This window comes from Mastomys coucha, unplaced genomic scaffold (assembly GCF_008632895.1).
Source record: "Mastomys coucha isolate ucsf_1 unplaced genomic scaffold, UCSF_Mcou_1 pScaffold22, whole genome shotgun sequence".
Lineage (NCBI taxonomy): Eukaryota > Metazoa > Chordata > Mammalia > Rodentia > Muridae > Mastomys > Mastomys coucha.
In genome coordinates this window covers 200,819,440-200,834,665 of record NW_022196905.1, presented here as the reverse complement: position 1 = coordinate 200,834,665, position 15,226 = coordinate 200,819,440, and positions in this window count along the sequence as shown.

Sequence of the window (15,226 nt, the reverse complement as noted above, 5' to 3'; positions counted from 1 at the left end):
TCTGTTATTTTTGACATAAGTGCAAGTGACAGTTCATTGCTCCACCTCATCCCCAATGTCCTAGAGTGGCCATATCAGATTTCCTCCAGAAATGTAAACACGCCATGCAAATCTACTTCCCGAGTTTCTCAGCAAAATAATCGTGTCAGCAAAGATGAAATAGTTGGCCTTTCTCTTTTCCATTTTGCTTTGAGACAGGGTCTTACTAGGTAGCCAAGCTAGTCTCAAACTTGTAACCCTCTTGCCTCTGTTTCCCACATAGCTAGGACTTCCAGAACGGACCACTTCCCCCAGCATTTACAGTTTGTCCTGTTCCCATTTCTACGATCTCACTCAGAAATAATGTTGCCTTATCTTTGGGAAACTTGCTAAGGATCAGCATGATGCTTACTAGCCCCTGTTTCCTAGAATCTGCCTCCCTTGCCCTCTTGAGACATAAAATAAGGAAGCCGCGATGCATTTCAGTATTGAAAGAATGCTTGCTTAGCATACAAGAAGCTCTGGGTCTGAGCCCTGTCCCTTCAGAAAACCTATGGTGATATTCAGTTGTAATCCCATTGCTTGAAATGTGGAGGTAAAAGCATCATGAGTTCAAGGTCATCCTCAACTATGCAGTGTAATTTGAAGCCACTGTATCCCAAAGAAAGAAAAGAAAATCAAAATGGTCTTCTTCCACATATGCTGGTTTTGTCATTTTATAATTCCCCAGAGATTATCCCAAAGATCCTGGCATGGGAAGATTATTAATCATATCTGCAAATTCCCTCAGCAGCCTGAGGGAATATTCTCCTATAACTCTCCTCTATGTTTGATTTGTACTTCTGTGTCTGAAGGATGCTTTTCTCTGGGAAGGGAGAAGCAACACCCTGGGCCTGGGAAGAGTGAAGCATCCACAAAGAACCTATTCTGAGATGTTAATGTTTGCACATCTCCTATAAAACAGCTCCATTTTAGGCTGAAGTTGACAGCAGGAAAAGACACAGGCATGGAGGAAAGATTCAACCATTGTGTCATCCCTTCTATTGAGAGAACACAAGCCGTCCCTACTACTTGGCTATCTCTGGCCACTGCTACTCAGACACCCTCAACCAATGTAGTAATGACAATTGAATGGGCTTGGTTCAAAGTCTCTGGGGCCATTTATTCCTTGGCTAAGATGACAGTAATTGATGAAAGGTTTTTAACTGGAAGGTCTATATTAGTTAGGGTTTCTATTGCTGTGAAGAGACACCATGACCATGGCAACTCTTATAGAGAAAATATTGAATTGCGGCTGGCTTATGGTTCAGAGGTTTTGTTCATTATCATCACAGCTCGGAGAATGGTGGCATGCACCCAGACATGGTGATGGAGAGGTAGCTGAGAGTTCTACATCTAGATCGGCAGACAGCAGGAAGAAAGAATAACACTGGGCCTGGCTTGAACATCTCAAGCCTCAAACCCCACTCCTCAGTGACACAATTCCTCCAACAAGGCCACACCTACAAATAGTGCCCTCCCCTGTGAGCCTATGGGGCTATTTTTATTCAAACCACCACAAGGTATTGTAGCCAGAAGAGAAGGGTTGAATATCTGAGATCAAATTTTGTAGGAGATTCTGCCTCATTCCTGGACACCTTGGCCCCTAGGGTGAGTTCAGCTTTCTATTGGTGTGATAAAGCACCATGACCAAAATCAACTTGGGGAAGAAATGGTTTCTTTCATTTCACAGTCTATCAGAAAAGGAAGTCAGGTAGGAACTTATGTGAAGAAACTGGAGGCAGGAACTGAAGCAGAGACTATGGAGGAGTACTGATAACTGGCTTTCTCTCCATGGCATTCAAAGGCTGCTTTCCTACAGCACCATCAGCAGAACCATCAGCTCAGGGGTGGCGGCACACATAATGGGCTGAGCCCTCCCACAATGCATCACTAATTAGGAAAATGCCCCATGGAGACATTTTCTCATCGAGAGTCCCTCTTCACAGATGACTCTTGTTTGGGTCCAGGTGACATAAACCTAGCCTGAACTCACAGCTTGTGCAGCCTCACTTGCCAATACCAGGCCATTCTATCATCTGCTTTTCACCCCATTTGGATATGGATATCGGACAAAATCTATTTAGAAGTAGAGCTCCTGAGAACTCAGGGACAGATAAGAAGGGTGGAGAGAGAGAGGGCATACAGGAAGACTACCTTCTGAAATTCTTGTGCTTTAGGGAGGCAGTTCCTGGGCATTTGCTACCTGGATTGAAACAGTTTGTCTTATTTCTATTCATAGTTTAGACCTGAAGGATCTAAGTGTCTTCGGTATTAACAGGTTTCCTGAGGTTCTTATCCATATCTATAAGATGGCAAAGGGAAAATAAAACAAAACAAAACAAACTCCAGTCTAACCATTTCCTTACACTTTATTTTAAGGGACTGTATGTAATTCCCACTGACAAACACACAAGCTTCCCTGTGGTAGTTTGAATGGGAGTGGCCCCCATAGGCTCATGTGTTTGAATGCTTGCTCATTAAAGAGTGGCACTAATTGAGAGGGATCGGGAGGCATGGCCTTGTCAGAGAAGGTGTGGTCTTGTAGGCCTGTAGTAAGTGCAAAGGAAGTGTGTCGCTGGGAGTTGGCTTTGTGGTTTCAAGGGCCCGAGCTAGGCTCAGTGGCTCTCTCTTCCTGATGACTATAGATCCAAGCCTAGAACTCTTAACTTCTCCAACATCATGTCTGTCTGCATGCTACCGTGCTTCCCATCATGTTGACAATGGACTAAACCTCTGATACTGCAAGTGAGACCCAATTAGATGCTTTCTTTTATAACAATTGTTGTGGTCATGGGATCTCTTCATAGCAATAAAACACTAAGAAACTTGTTCTTTAGGACAGAGGACCTCTGAGATGCCAGTGGCTCATTCAAACATACTGCAAGCAAAAATAAACAAAAAAACCACAGGAGAACTGTTTAGGAAAAAAAAGGAACCTTATTTTTAGAAGTTCTCGTGTATTTTTGATAGCCTACGACTTGCTGTATAGCAAAAGAATGATCTTGAACATCGAAAACCCCAGCCTCTACTTCCCAAGTACTGGGGCTACAGGAATGTGACATCATGTTTAGTCTATGTGATGGAACCCAAGGCTTTAAGGCATGCTAGGCAAGCACTCTGCCAAGTGAGCTACATCCTGAGGCCCCAAGTTTATTTTTAATGAGTAATTACAAACGAGAAAGAGCAAGATTCTTCAAATACTCTCCCAGAAGTGTTCCTCAAAACCTTTATCACCCACAGGAAGGGGATAGGAGCTGACTCTGGGCAGTTGAGCTGCCACCCAATCTGTGCAACCATGCTTCACCCTCTACAGTGTTAGACAATTTTGCAGCACTGTGATAAAATGGTTGAGGCAAATATATATGTATATACATATATATATATACATATGTATATATTTACATCTACATATACATACATACACATATGTTTATTCGTTTTTATATGCATGAATGTGTTGCCTGAATGTACATATGTGCATCACATATGGTTGCACCACACATGGTTGTGAGCTGGGAATTGAACATAAGTCCCTTTCAAGAATGCTCAGTGCTCTGAGCTGCTGAGCCATCTCTCTCTAGCACCCTGCCCCACTCAGTGCTTTCTGACAGATGACAACGTGGAACATCATTCAGGAAAGGTTTGGAAGAGAAAGGCTGTTTATTTTGTGATGGCTAGTGGTAGCCAGGAAGCAGAAAGACAAAGGGGGCCGGAGAGACGGCTCAGTGGTTAAGAGCACCGACTGCTCTTCCAAAGGTTCTGAGTTCAAATCCCAGCAACCACATGGTGGCTCACAACCATCCGTTAACAAGATCTGACTCCCTATTCTGGAGTGTCTGAAGACAGCTACAGTGTACTTATATATAATAAATAGATTTTAAAAAAAAGAAGAAGAAATAAAGACAAAGGAAGAGAACAAAGGCAAAATACTTCCCTTTAAGGCGTGTCCTCAGGGACTTAATTCCACCAACTCTGCCCCACCTCCTAACAACCCAATCAGTTTGAACCCATCAATAAATAATTAATTCCCTGATTCAGTCAGTGCCTTGATGAGCCAATCATTTCTCAGGGATTGGGAGCCAAGCCCTTAGCACACTAGTTTGTTTGTTTGTTTGTTTTTGAAGACGTGGTTTCTCTAAGTGTAGTCCTGGCTGTCCTGGGACTTGCCCTGTAGACGGGGCTGGCTTCGGACTCACAGAGATCTGCCTGACTTTGCCTCACAAGTGCTGGGATTGAAGGCGTGCACCGCCATGCCTAGGACATGGCTTATCCAAACCACAGCACTAGCTAACCCTTCATGGGTCGCTTATCCCAGAATCCACTGTCTGCCCCTTTCTTTGTCAGAAGTGTTAGTAACTGACTAACCCAGGCAGAAGAAAGAAATCAAAAGTGGGTTGCCGGTGAGTGGGGATCTTGAGTCCTCGCCCATGATGTAGCTAGCCCTAGGATGGAAGCTGCGCTCTTCCAACACTTGTACAATTTGAGACCCACAAATGCGTGCTGGTCTTGACTTGCTAACTTTGGAGATCAGCAAAGGATGTTCTAATTCCTAGGACATCCATCTTCCCTGCAAAGAGAAATAAGCAGTTCCAGTCATCTTCATTTTGTCCTGTCAGAAAAGGACCATTTTCAAAAACCATCCCATGTTCTTGATCCCACGAAATCAGCAACAGCAGTGCTAACAGAGATCACCAGCTGCCTAGAATCAACAACAACGTGTGTTCCCTCCCTCCCTGTGGCCAGATGCCCAGAAGGAGAGATGTAATATAAGAAGCAGAGAAAATTATTAGAGATGGAAAAAAAGTCACATAAATACAGTGACTGGCCAAGATTCTGACCCAAATAAAAAATGGGGATGCTTACAAGTGTTTGCAGCAGCAAGTGTCTCCCATAGTTGCTGCTTGAACAGGATGTGACTTCTTAGCACACAACATAGAACACCACCATAAGCCAGGGTGAAACATGCCTGTTTTCAGAAATGAACTTATTTCACACACACACCCCGCCCCGATGTAAGGAAAAATCATTGTCATATTTAGACATCAAACATCATGCTGTGTTCAGTGGGAGTTTTATATGATTTTTAAAGACAGCCTTTCAGTATGTTAACCCCTCATGACCTGCAGGCAGGATTTACACATCACTACACAATCACATTATATGGGAAGAACATAGAAATTGCATTTCAACACTGATCGGGCCTGCAAGGTCCCTGCACTCTTTTCCTGAAGAGGAACAGTAGTGTTTTTTTGGTTTTTGGTTTTTTTTTTCCTTAAATAGAAGAAATTATAATTAAGAGGGTCGGGGTGGCTGCCAAGAGCTGCTTGGCTTACTTCCACAGTCTTCTGCCCAGAATCTCTCAAAAAACGGGGCATCCCATTCAGGGATCTGGAGAAGAGACCAGGAGGTAGCAAGCCTACCTCTTCTTTTCTCTGTCCCTTAAACCTTCTGATGTGTGGCTCACCTTGATGGTCTCTTCTTGTCCTGATTCTCCAGAGAGCATGCTCTCCCTGTCTAGTCTTCATGCTGCTGGTGTTCTGAAACCATTTCAAACTGTTGCCAATGTCCACCTACCCAAGCACACTCTCTTTAAAAAGTGTGTATATTTGTGTATGTGCACACACGCATGCACATGTGCTACTACAGAGGCCAGAAAGGGACACCAGATCCCCTGAAACTGAAGTTGCAGGCATTTGTGAGTTGTCCACGGTGGGCTCTGGGAGCTGAACTTGGGTCCCCTGGAAGAGCAAAACCCACTCTTAACTGCTGTGGCCCTGAGATATTCACTGAGACAAGGGCTCGTGTAGCCAAGGCTATCCTACACTCCGTATGTTGCCGAGGATGAGTTTACACTCCTGCTTCTACCTCCTCAGTGCTGGCATTACAAGCATGCACCACCACCCCCTGTTTCTGTATTGTGAGATGATGAATTCAGGGCCTTGTGCATGTTAGACAAGCACCCTACCAACTGTGCTACACCCATACCACAATACACCCTTCTATTTTAAAGTTAGTTCAAATTCAACCGATTGGTATTTATCTGTCACCCCACACGAATGCAATTTCATGTCTTTTGCTTTATACAAGACATTTAGTTTCAGCGAAAAGCATCCTTCAACCACAATATTTCTAGAATAAAACCTACCCTGGAAATATATTTCTTACACAACCTGTGCAACTGCTCCAAAGACCCCCATTGTTGCTACAGCTTTTTGATATGAAGTTAAGTGTTAAACTGACTTATGGTTTGGCTTGGTTTCATAGACATCTTCTCACTGTATAGCCCAGGCAGGCTTTGAACTCACAGCACTCCTGCTTCAGCTTTGGAAATAATGGAGTTATAGATATATGCCAGAATACTCAATTTATTTGTGTTTAATCTCCTGCATTTCCTGTATTCACTCAGCCACTAATCCCTTACTGGTACTCACTCTAAAAAATGTCTCTTCCTGTTGTGTTTAACAAAATCTATTTTGTTCTATTTTACCAATGAAGACTTGGGAGCCAGAGGTCGATATGGAAGCCTGCTACCTCAGAGAGGCAACGAAGCACCCAGCTGACCTTCCTTCTCAGCCAACATCCCAAATGCAAGTTCTCCATCTCTTCGCTATCTCAAAAACCCTTCAAACTCTATGTCCCTCCTTTCTGCTTCCTGTGCGTCTCTCTTTCCATCCTCCTGACTTCCTCCCACTCTCTATGGGTGTTCTTTTTTCTCTATGTTCACTCCCTGTCAACTGGTTACTTGCTATTATGCCTCTTGACCTATGGTTGACTTTATTGAATCCTGTGTACAATAAAGAGAAAGCTCTTGGATTAAAGGTATGTGCTAGAGCTGAGCCACACCACAACTAGAAACAGGGTTTTTTTTCCCTAGTAAATAACACAGTCTCCGGATTCACAGTATGATCAAATATCCTGCGACATCCTCTAGTTCTCTTTGTGCCTGATCATCCTTGCTCAGTACTCTGTAGCTCCCATCCTATCTGGAATTCAATTCCAGGTCCTCAGCATCACTGAGTTCTCTCTATCACTCGTCCACACGTTAGCTGCTCTCTTCTGTTTTCTAGGACTCTATTAGGAAACCTGCCAGGCATCAAGAAGAAACTTCTGCTTGGCAGCAGGCATGGTGCTGGAAAAATAATTTGAGAGTTCTATATCCTGATCTGAAGGTAGAGAGGAGAAGAGTAACACTGGGCCTGGCTTGACCTTTTGAACCCTCAAAGCCCACCTCCAGGGACAGACTTCCTCCACAAGGTCACACCTCTAATCCTTCTCATCCTGTGAAAAAGTTCCACACTCTGGTTGACTAAACATTTAAATATGTGAGCCTGTGGGAGACAAGCTCCACAGTTCTCATAGCTTTATTGGCCTTGGAGTAGATACTACATTTATAGTCTTCACCTTGAAGTTATGGGAATAACACCTTGTTTTCTAATATGATGTGTTTCTTCCTCTGGAAGGGCCACATGTATCCCAGGTTGCCTTTGAACTTCCTATGTAGACAAGGGTGGCCCTGAACTTCTGATTTACCTATTTCTTCCTTCCTAATGCTGGAATTTCAGGTGTGTACCACTGAAACTGCCCGCAGTTTCATGCACTGGGTTCTTCTCAGCCAGGAGGGAATAAAGGACCTGAAATAAAGGGTTTGAATGCAAAGAGAAAACACGAAGCCAAGTTGCGTCCCAATCAAGATTCCACTTTAGTGAGAATAAACCAGGGTTTTTATAGTCACAGGAGAAACCAAAAACAAGTCTCTAGATTACACTACAAAGAAAGTTCAGGTGCCAAAGTCCCCAGGTTCAGAAGATCATCAGGAGGCTGGCATACTCAGGCGATGGGCATGTTCTGGTGATGGGCGTGCTCAGGCGGCTTCTTCAAAGATGAACAGTCAACAGAGAGCAGCTGTCTTAGCTCCCAGGTGTTAGTCCCCAAGCAGAGGCTGCCAGAAGTCTGATGACTGAAGTGAAGAGGGAAGGTAACATACCACCATGCCCAGTTTATGCTGTGCTGGGGATTGGACCCAGGGCTTGGTGAATGCTAGGTAAATAAACACTCTACCTCCCTCCCTCACTCTCTCCTTTCCATTCTTTTTTCTTTCCTCCCTCCCTCCTTTCCCCCTTCCTTCCTACCTTCTTCCCTCCCTCCCCTTCTTCTCCCCTCTCTTTCTTCCTACCTCTTTCCCTCCCTCTCTCCCTCCCTTCCTACTTCCCTCCTTCCCTCCCTCCCTTCCTTCTTCCCTCTCTTTCTTCCTACCTCTTTCCCTCCCTTCCTCTGTCCTTCCCTCCCTTCCTTCCTCCTTCCCTCCCTCCCTCTCTCCTTCCCCCTCCCTTCCTTCCTTTTTTCCTTCCTTCCTTCTTCACCTTCTTCCTATTTTTTTTTTCCTTGCTGGAAATTGAACATAACCCCAGAACTGGACTCATCCTGCCAGTGAGATACCACTTAGATGCTAATATTTCCTACAGTTTTAAGTTTGTATTTATTGCCTCCCCACACATTATAATCTGGAGGGCAAGGAAAATGCCTTTGTTTTTAGTTATCTCTTCTTAAGAGTCTATTGATTTTTCTCCAATCCATATCTATTTTTACTTTTCCATCTTAATGCTTATATTCTGGTAAGCCATTTCCAACCATTTGTGAAATAATAAAAAAAAAAAAAGTGTTTCTGGGCAAACAGGATGGCTCAGCCCTGATGACTCCATTTGGTCCTTGGGGCTCACATAGTGGAAGGCAAGACTCACATTCTGCTAGTTATTCTCTTTCTCCCTCCCTCCCTCCCTCCCTCTCTCTCATTCTCTGTATCCGTCTCCTTTTCCCTCTCTCATACACACATACACTACTATACTCAGATGAATACATGTACACACATATAATATATATATATAAATAAATGTCACAAAAACATTTGAAACATTTTCCCTGGGTCTTCACAGAGGTCCATACCTGTGTTAGCTAACAAACAGTGACACCAGAAAACTCAGTCAGTATGTTTGAAATAGAGTAATACTCATGTGAATTTATCTCAGGTAAATAACAACAACAACAATAACAACAAAACCTTTAAGTTCTTAAGGATCTGGATATAGCTGGGCTTAGTGGCACACCCCTTTAATCTTAGCACTCAGGAGGCAGAGGCAGACAGAGCTCTATGATGTTGAGGCTGGCTTGGAACTGGGCTCAGACTGATAACACTGATAACTGTATAATCTCCATATTGGTTGTGGGAAGGAGCTGAGAGTTCAAGGCAATCCAGGAACACACAGTAAGACATTGTCTCAAAACATTAAACCACCCACCACCACCACCTTTCTTCTGCGCAGGGAGCTTAAGGGGAACAGCTGGAAATGTCCCACTTCTAAACAAGGACATTCATTTATGGATGAGTCCACTGCACATCAAGCTACCAGTGAGAGTGTGGAGCACCTGGGGAGTGGGGTGAGGCAGGGAAGCAGACAGAGATGGTGACATAAGAAGAAATGGAGGAAGTAATGTATACCAAACATTTTAAAGAAGAAAAGAAACTGCATTATCTGGAATATGGGTGTGGTGGTTTGAATATGCAGACTATGTCTGCCTGGATGCTGCCTCGCCTCCTGCTATGATGATAATGGACTGAACCTCTGACACTGTAAGGCAGCCCCAATTAAATCTTGTCCCAATATAAGAGTTGCCTTGGTCATGAAAACCCTAAGACAACGGGATAGGTCACGACCAAAGGCTACTTGTCTGATTCTAAAGCTGTACATCTGCTCTCTCTAGTTCTAAGTCATTGGGTGAACTCAGCTGGCAGGAAGAGACCACGACAGGCTTGCTCCTCCCAAGATGCCCCATTCTCAAGGCTTCATTGACTCGGGCTTTATTATAGGGCCTGGATGATACTATGCCAATCCCACAATGTGTCTTGGGCAAAGAAATCACAGGAAAGAATCATTTCAGCTTAAAGGGTAGAAACTCAATCCCGACTTTGATTTCTGTGAACCATTACCACATCACAGGAATCCACAATTGCTATCCGGGTAGAGTGAGCCAGTGCTGTGGCTATCTATGGAGACTGCCCCTTGCTGTGGTGGCTGAGCTGGAGAAGGGGAGGCAGCCAGCTGGACAAACCTCTGCAGACACAGCAGAGCTCTCTCCCTGCAGGCAGGAAGGAGAGATTCTGCCCTTCCTTTCTCAGGCTTGTGTCCTTGCACGTTGCTATTTTTTTTCATGGGCTTGGCTGCTTGAACACCCTGGGGGCCAATTTAATAAATGAGGCACTTTCAAGCACTAGGTCCCTAAATTCCTTTCTTTATCCAGCTCTCTTTGCTGAACAGAGAGGGTTTCAACAGCCGAGGTGGTCTTTTGTGATACGGAGCCTCCAAAGCCTGTATGCTTTTACATAAAAAGACCCACAAGCCTTGGTGGTACTATTATTGCATATTTAAAATGATGGGGTTCGAGTCGCGGCAGACGCATCTGCAGACACCAGGCCCAAACAGCTCCACGTGGGTGTAAGAGGTTTAATTAGAAGGGGTGGAGGATAGCGGCGCAAGAAGAGAGAGGGAGTGGAGAGAGGAAAGAAGAGAGAGATGGAGGAAAAGCATATATATATATATATGTCGTGACGTAGCAGTCCAGGTAAAGGTGGGAGTTGAACCCAATGGATTCTGGGAATATGGTGGCCGTTGCCTTGGCGACAGGTCTGTGGACCCGCCCATATCTGCCGCAGGTTCTGGGTGCTAACATAAACCATAAAAGGGGGTTTTACTCACAGAGTCCCTGCCACCATATCAACTCCAAATGAGAAATTAGAGTCAATTTGTCTTTTAGAGTGTGTGTGTGTGTGTGTGTGTGTGTGTGTGTGTGTGTGTATGTGTGTAAGTGTGTATATGTGTGTGTCCTGGGGACTGAATGGAGGGCCTGGTGCATGCTAAGTCTGTCCTGTACCACAGAGCTTAGAGAGAGCCAGAGTCAATCCTTAACTAGGGATTTTTTTTTTTTTTTAAAACAAAACCTTGGTAGGAAAGGGGGGGAAAAGGAATTACAAATTAAACCACAGGGGATGGTTGAATTAGCTTGTATTAAAGAGTGAGCTGGAGGCAAGATCAGCCTTTATAGCCATGGGGAATTTGTTGAATGTGCATTTGTGATATAATGTATAAGGAAATTGGTTTTACTCAAAAGGATGTTTTTACTTTATGTGTTGTAGCACCTTCAAGTGAGAGAGAGAGAGAGAGAGAGAGAGAGAGAGAGAGAGAGAGGTAATTCCATTAAGCTTTCAATTTCCACTGGCAAAAGGAATGAACGAGATAGGATCGGGAGATAAGGTGCTGGCAGCTGGCCTTCAGTCCCCTGACCTTGCTCCAGGGGTCGGGAATAAGAACCCGCGTCTTTGTGCCAGAGCTGTCACAGTGAGTTTAATTAGAGGGCTGAAGTGCCATTGTTCCCCTCTGCAAGCCCTGTCTCAATTTGCTGAGAAAATGCCCATTCTGTTCACAGTGGGCAAATCATGTGATCCGAAGCCCAGCAGCCTGGAGAGGCCCATTCTTATTCTGAGGCTCTAGCGAACCAAAGATCATAGTGAATGTGAAACTCGGGACATACCGGAAGAGATATGACCTGACATTTGCAGAACTGTACATCTGTGTTTGTTTGGATGTCCACAGTGCACTTAGACAGAGCGTGGGGCTTTAGGGTTAGATCTCACCATTTCTTTCCCCACCCCAAGTTTTTAAAATTACAATCTATTTATTAATGTATAGGTGAGGGAATGTGCCATTGCACAGGCGTGGCGGTCAAGAGGACAATTACAGGAGTCTGTGTCCTCTCCTCCTGCCACGGGGGGGGGGGGGAGGGGGGGGGGGGGGGCTAGGATGACTTAGGTCACCAAGCTTGGTGGCAGGGCCTCTACCTGGCTGAGCTATCGTGCCAGCCCTCCTCAGTTCTCTTCCTAAACAGGGTTCCTAGGTTTGTTTGCAGAGCACAGGGGGAGGAAGAAACTCTCAAAAATTAAATTATCTTTGGGTTAAAGTGAGAGATCAGCATGGAGCATGTTCCTAACATGTGAGAGGTGTATGCTTTATTCCAGCAAAACACTCACACGCACACACACACACACTCAGAATCATGCTCAACTTTCAACGTTTGCACATATCTGACTGGGTGTGTATCGCATCAGTTTCTGTGACCCTTACTGTATACATTGGTGAGGTGAGGAATTTAGTTCAGTTTTGATAAATCAGTGGAGTGGCCCCATGAACATCTGAGTTCAAAGATGTTTGAACTTGTTTCGCTAGCAAGGGAAAAACTTGAAAATGCCTCAGTTGACATCTTCCTAAAAGTAGCTGCATACAGGTGTATTTTGTTTTGTTCCTAACTCAAGCAATATCTTAGAAAGAGTTTTATAATGGCTTAGCATATTTCAGAGGCAGAGGCAGGACAATTTCACGTCTGAGACCAGCCTAGACAAATTAGGTAGCCGTGTCTCCTAATGGAAAAGGCTGGGGATGAAGCCCAGTGGCAGGGTGCTTATGTAGCATTTGTGAGACCCTGGCTGTAGCCTCCCTCCTCCCTCCCTGCCCCCTACAATCACACACAAATGAGCTGCATTTGCTAAAACTGCACTTGTCTAACACCACAGATCTTCCCACTGTGCCTATTTAATTAGAAATAGGGCTTTGCAGTCTGGGTAGCCACATTAAAGCTTCCACAGCTGTGTGGGGCTTCTCAAACAAAAAAGGGACATATTTAACTTTTTTTTTTTTAAATTGGGAACAATCAGGTTGTTTCCAATATTTCACTAATATATAAAACAAAATACTGTAGTTAGGTCATGACTTTAATCCCAGCACCTTTGAGCCCCAGGAACAGGATAGTGAATTCCAGGCTAGCCTGGGCTACTTAGCAAGACTCTGTTTCCAAAACAAATAAGAAGACTTCTGAACATGCAGTGTCATTTACATTTGTAATTTTGATACTATCTTTTATTTTGCCAGTATAATGGTTTTAACTACAAGATGTCCCCATTTTATATGTGAAAAATGATATCTCATATTTTTAATATGAGGCATTTTATACAGGGAACAAGCCTTTTAATGTCTTACATTATTTATTTCCCCCTTTCTGACTCCTTTATAGATATTTTTTTCTATTTTATTGAAAATAGATTTTTTTTCCCCATTACTATATCCTGATTACAGTTTCTTCTCCCTCCACTCCTCCCAGTTCCTCTCACCTTCCCTTGCATCTGGATCCACTCCCTGTCTCTGTCTCATTAGAAAATAAACAAGCTTCTAAGGAATAATTAAACAAAAACCAACACAACAGAATTGTACAAAACAAACAACCAAGAGCTGGGCAGTGGTGGCGCATGCCTTCAATCCCAGCACTTAGGAGGCAGAGGCAGGCAGATTTCTGAGTTTGCAGCCAGCCTGGTCTACAGAGTGAGTTCCAGGACAGCCAGGGCTACACAGAGAAACCCTGTCTAGAAAAACAAAAACAAACAAAAACAACAACAACAACAACAACACCCCCAAACAACCAGAAGGAAAAGAACCCAAGAGAAGGCACAAGAAACAGAGACCCACTCATTCACACGTTGGAATCCTATAAAAACACTATACTGGAAACCATCATGTGTATGCAGAGGGCCTGGTACAGGCCCCTTGCTTGCTGCCTCGGTCCCTATAAGTTCATATTAGCTTTGCTCAGTTGATGTAGAGGGTCTGGTTCTCCGGTGTCCTCTATCCCCTCTGGATTTTATACTCTTTCTGCTTCCTCTTCCACAAAGTTCTCTGAGCTCTGAGGGAAGGGATTTTTTTTTTTTTTTTTAGATATTTTCTTTATTTACATGTCATATTATTTTTCTTTTCCCAGTTTCCCCTCCCAGGAACAAACAAACAAACAAACAAAAACAACAAGAAGAAACCCCTGTTGGCTTCCCCCTCCCCATGTTTGCCACCCCACCCTCTCCCACTTTCTGGCTCTGGCATTCCCCTACACTGGGGCACAGAACCTTCACAGGGCCAAGGTCCTCTCCTCCTATTGATGATTGATTTTGCAATCCTCTACTATACACATGCTGCCAGAACAATCAGTCCCACCATGTATAGTCCTTGGTTGGTGGTTGAGTCCCTGGGAGCTCTGAGGGTACTAGTTAGTTCATATTGTTTTTCGTCCTAAGGGGCTGCAAACCCTTCAGCTCCATTGGTCCTTTCTCTAACTCCTTCATTGGGGACCCTGTACTCAGTTCAATGGATGGCTGTGAGCCTCTACTTCTGTATTAGTCAGGTACTGTCAGAGCCTCTCAGGAGACAGCTATATCAGGCTGGCTTGTCCTTCCTGAGGGAAGGGATTTAATGAAGACATCCCATTTAGGGATGAGTGTTCTAAGGACTCTCAGATTCTGCGTAATGTCTGTCTGTGGGTCTCTGTATTTGTTCCCATCTCCTGAAGGAGGAAGCTTCTCTGATGATGGCTGAACAAGATACTGATCTGAATACCACTGAATGTACCAGAATGTCATTAGAAGTTATTGTATTGCTGTTATTTTTTTTAGAATGGTAACATTTGCCTTTACCCTAGTTGCCAGGCTCTCTAGTCTCAGATTCTTGGTCACCAAAGCAGCGTTGGGTATGAGGTCTGACTTGAGAAGTGGGTCTTGAGTCAAATCAGATATTGCTTGATTAGTTCCCCAAGCTTTGTGCCACCATTGCACAAGCATAGCTTGCTGGTTGGATGCCATCATAGACCCAACAATTTGTGGCTGGGTTGGTGTTTACCCTTCTCTTTGGTAGCCTGAAGAGTTCCCTCCTCTGAACGCGCTGTGTAGCTTGACTTCTCCATGTTCAATGAGTTATGTGGGCAATGTCTTCAGCAAGGGGGCCTTGCTGTCAGTTTGTGGAGGGCAACCCGTAGTCTTGGCAACAGCCTGGGTTGTTTGAGGATACTTATGGATCCCTTTGTCCAACAACTCAATTAGATGTAAAACATTCCCAGAACTGGAAGCTTTATCTGGTGACAAGAGATGGCCAGTTGGTAGTTTATCTGCATTATTTGGTGATTTCACTTAGATTGTCTCATATATGTATATATTTTAGAAAGCTTCTACTGTGTAAGGTTCCCACATTACCCATCAAGTGGCCCTTCATTTTAGCTGTTTCTCCACATAATCTCTGCATTATGAAGTTTCAACATTTCTTTTTTTTTGTTTTTTTTTTTGTTTTTTTTG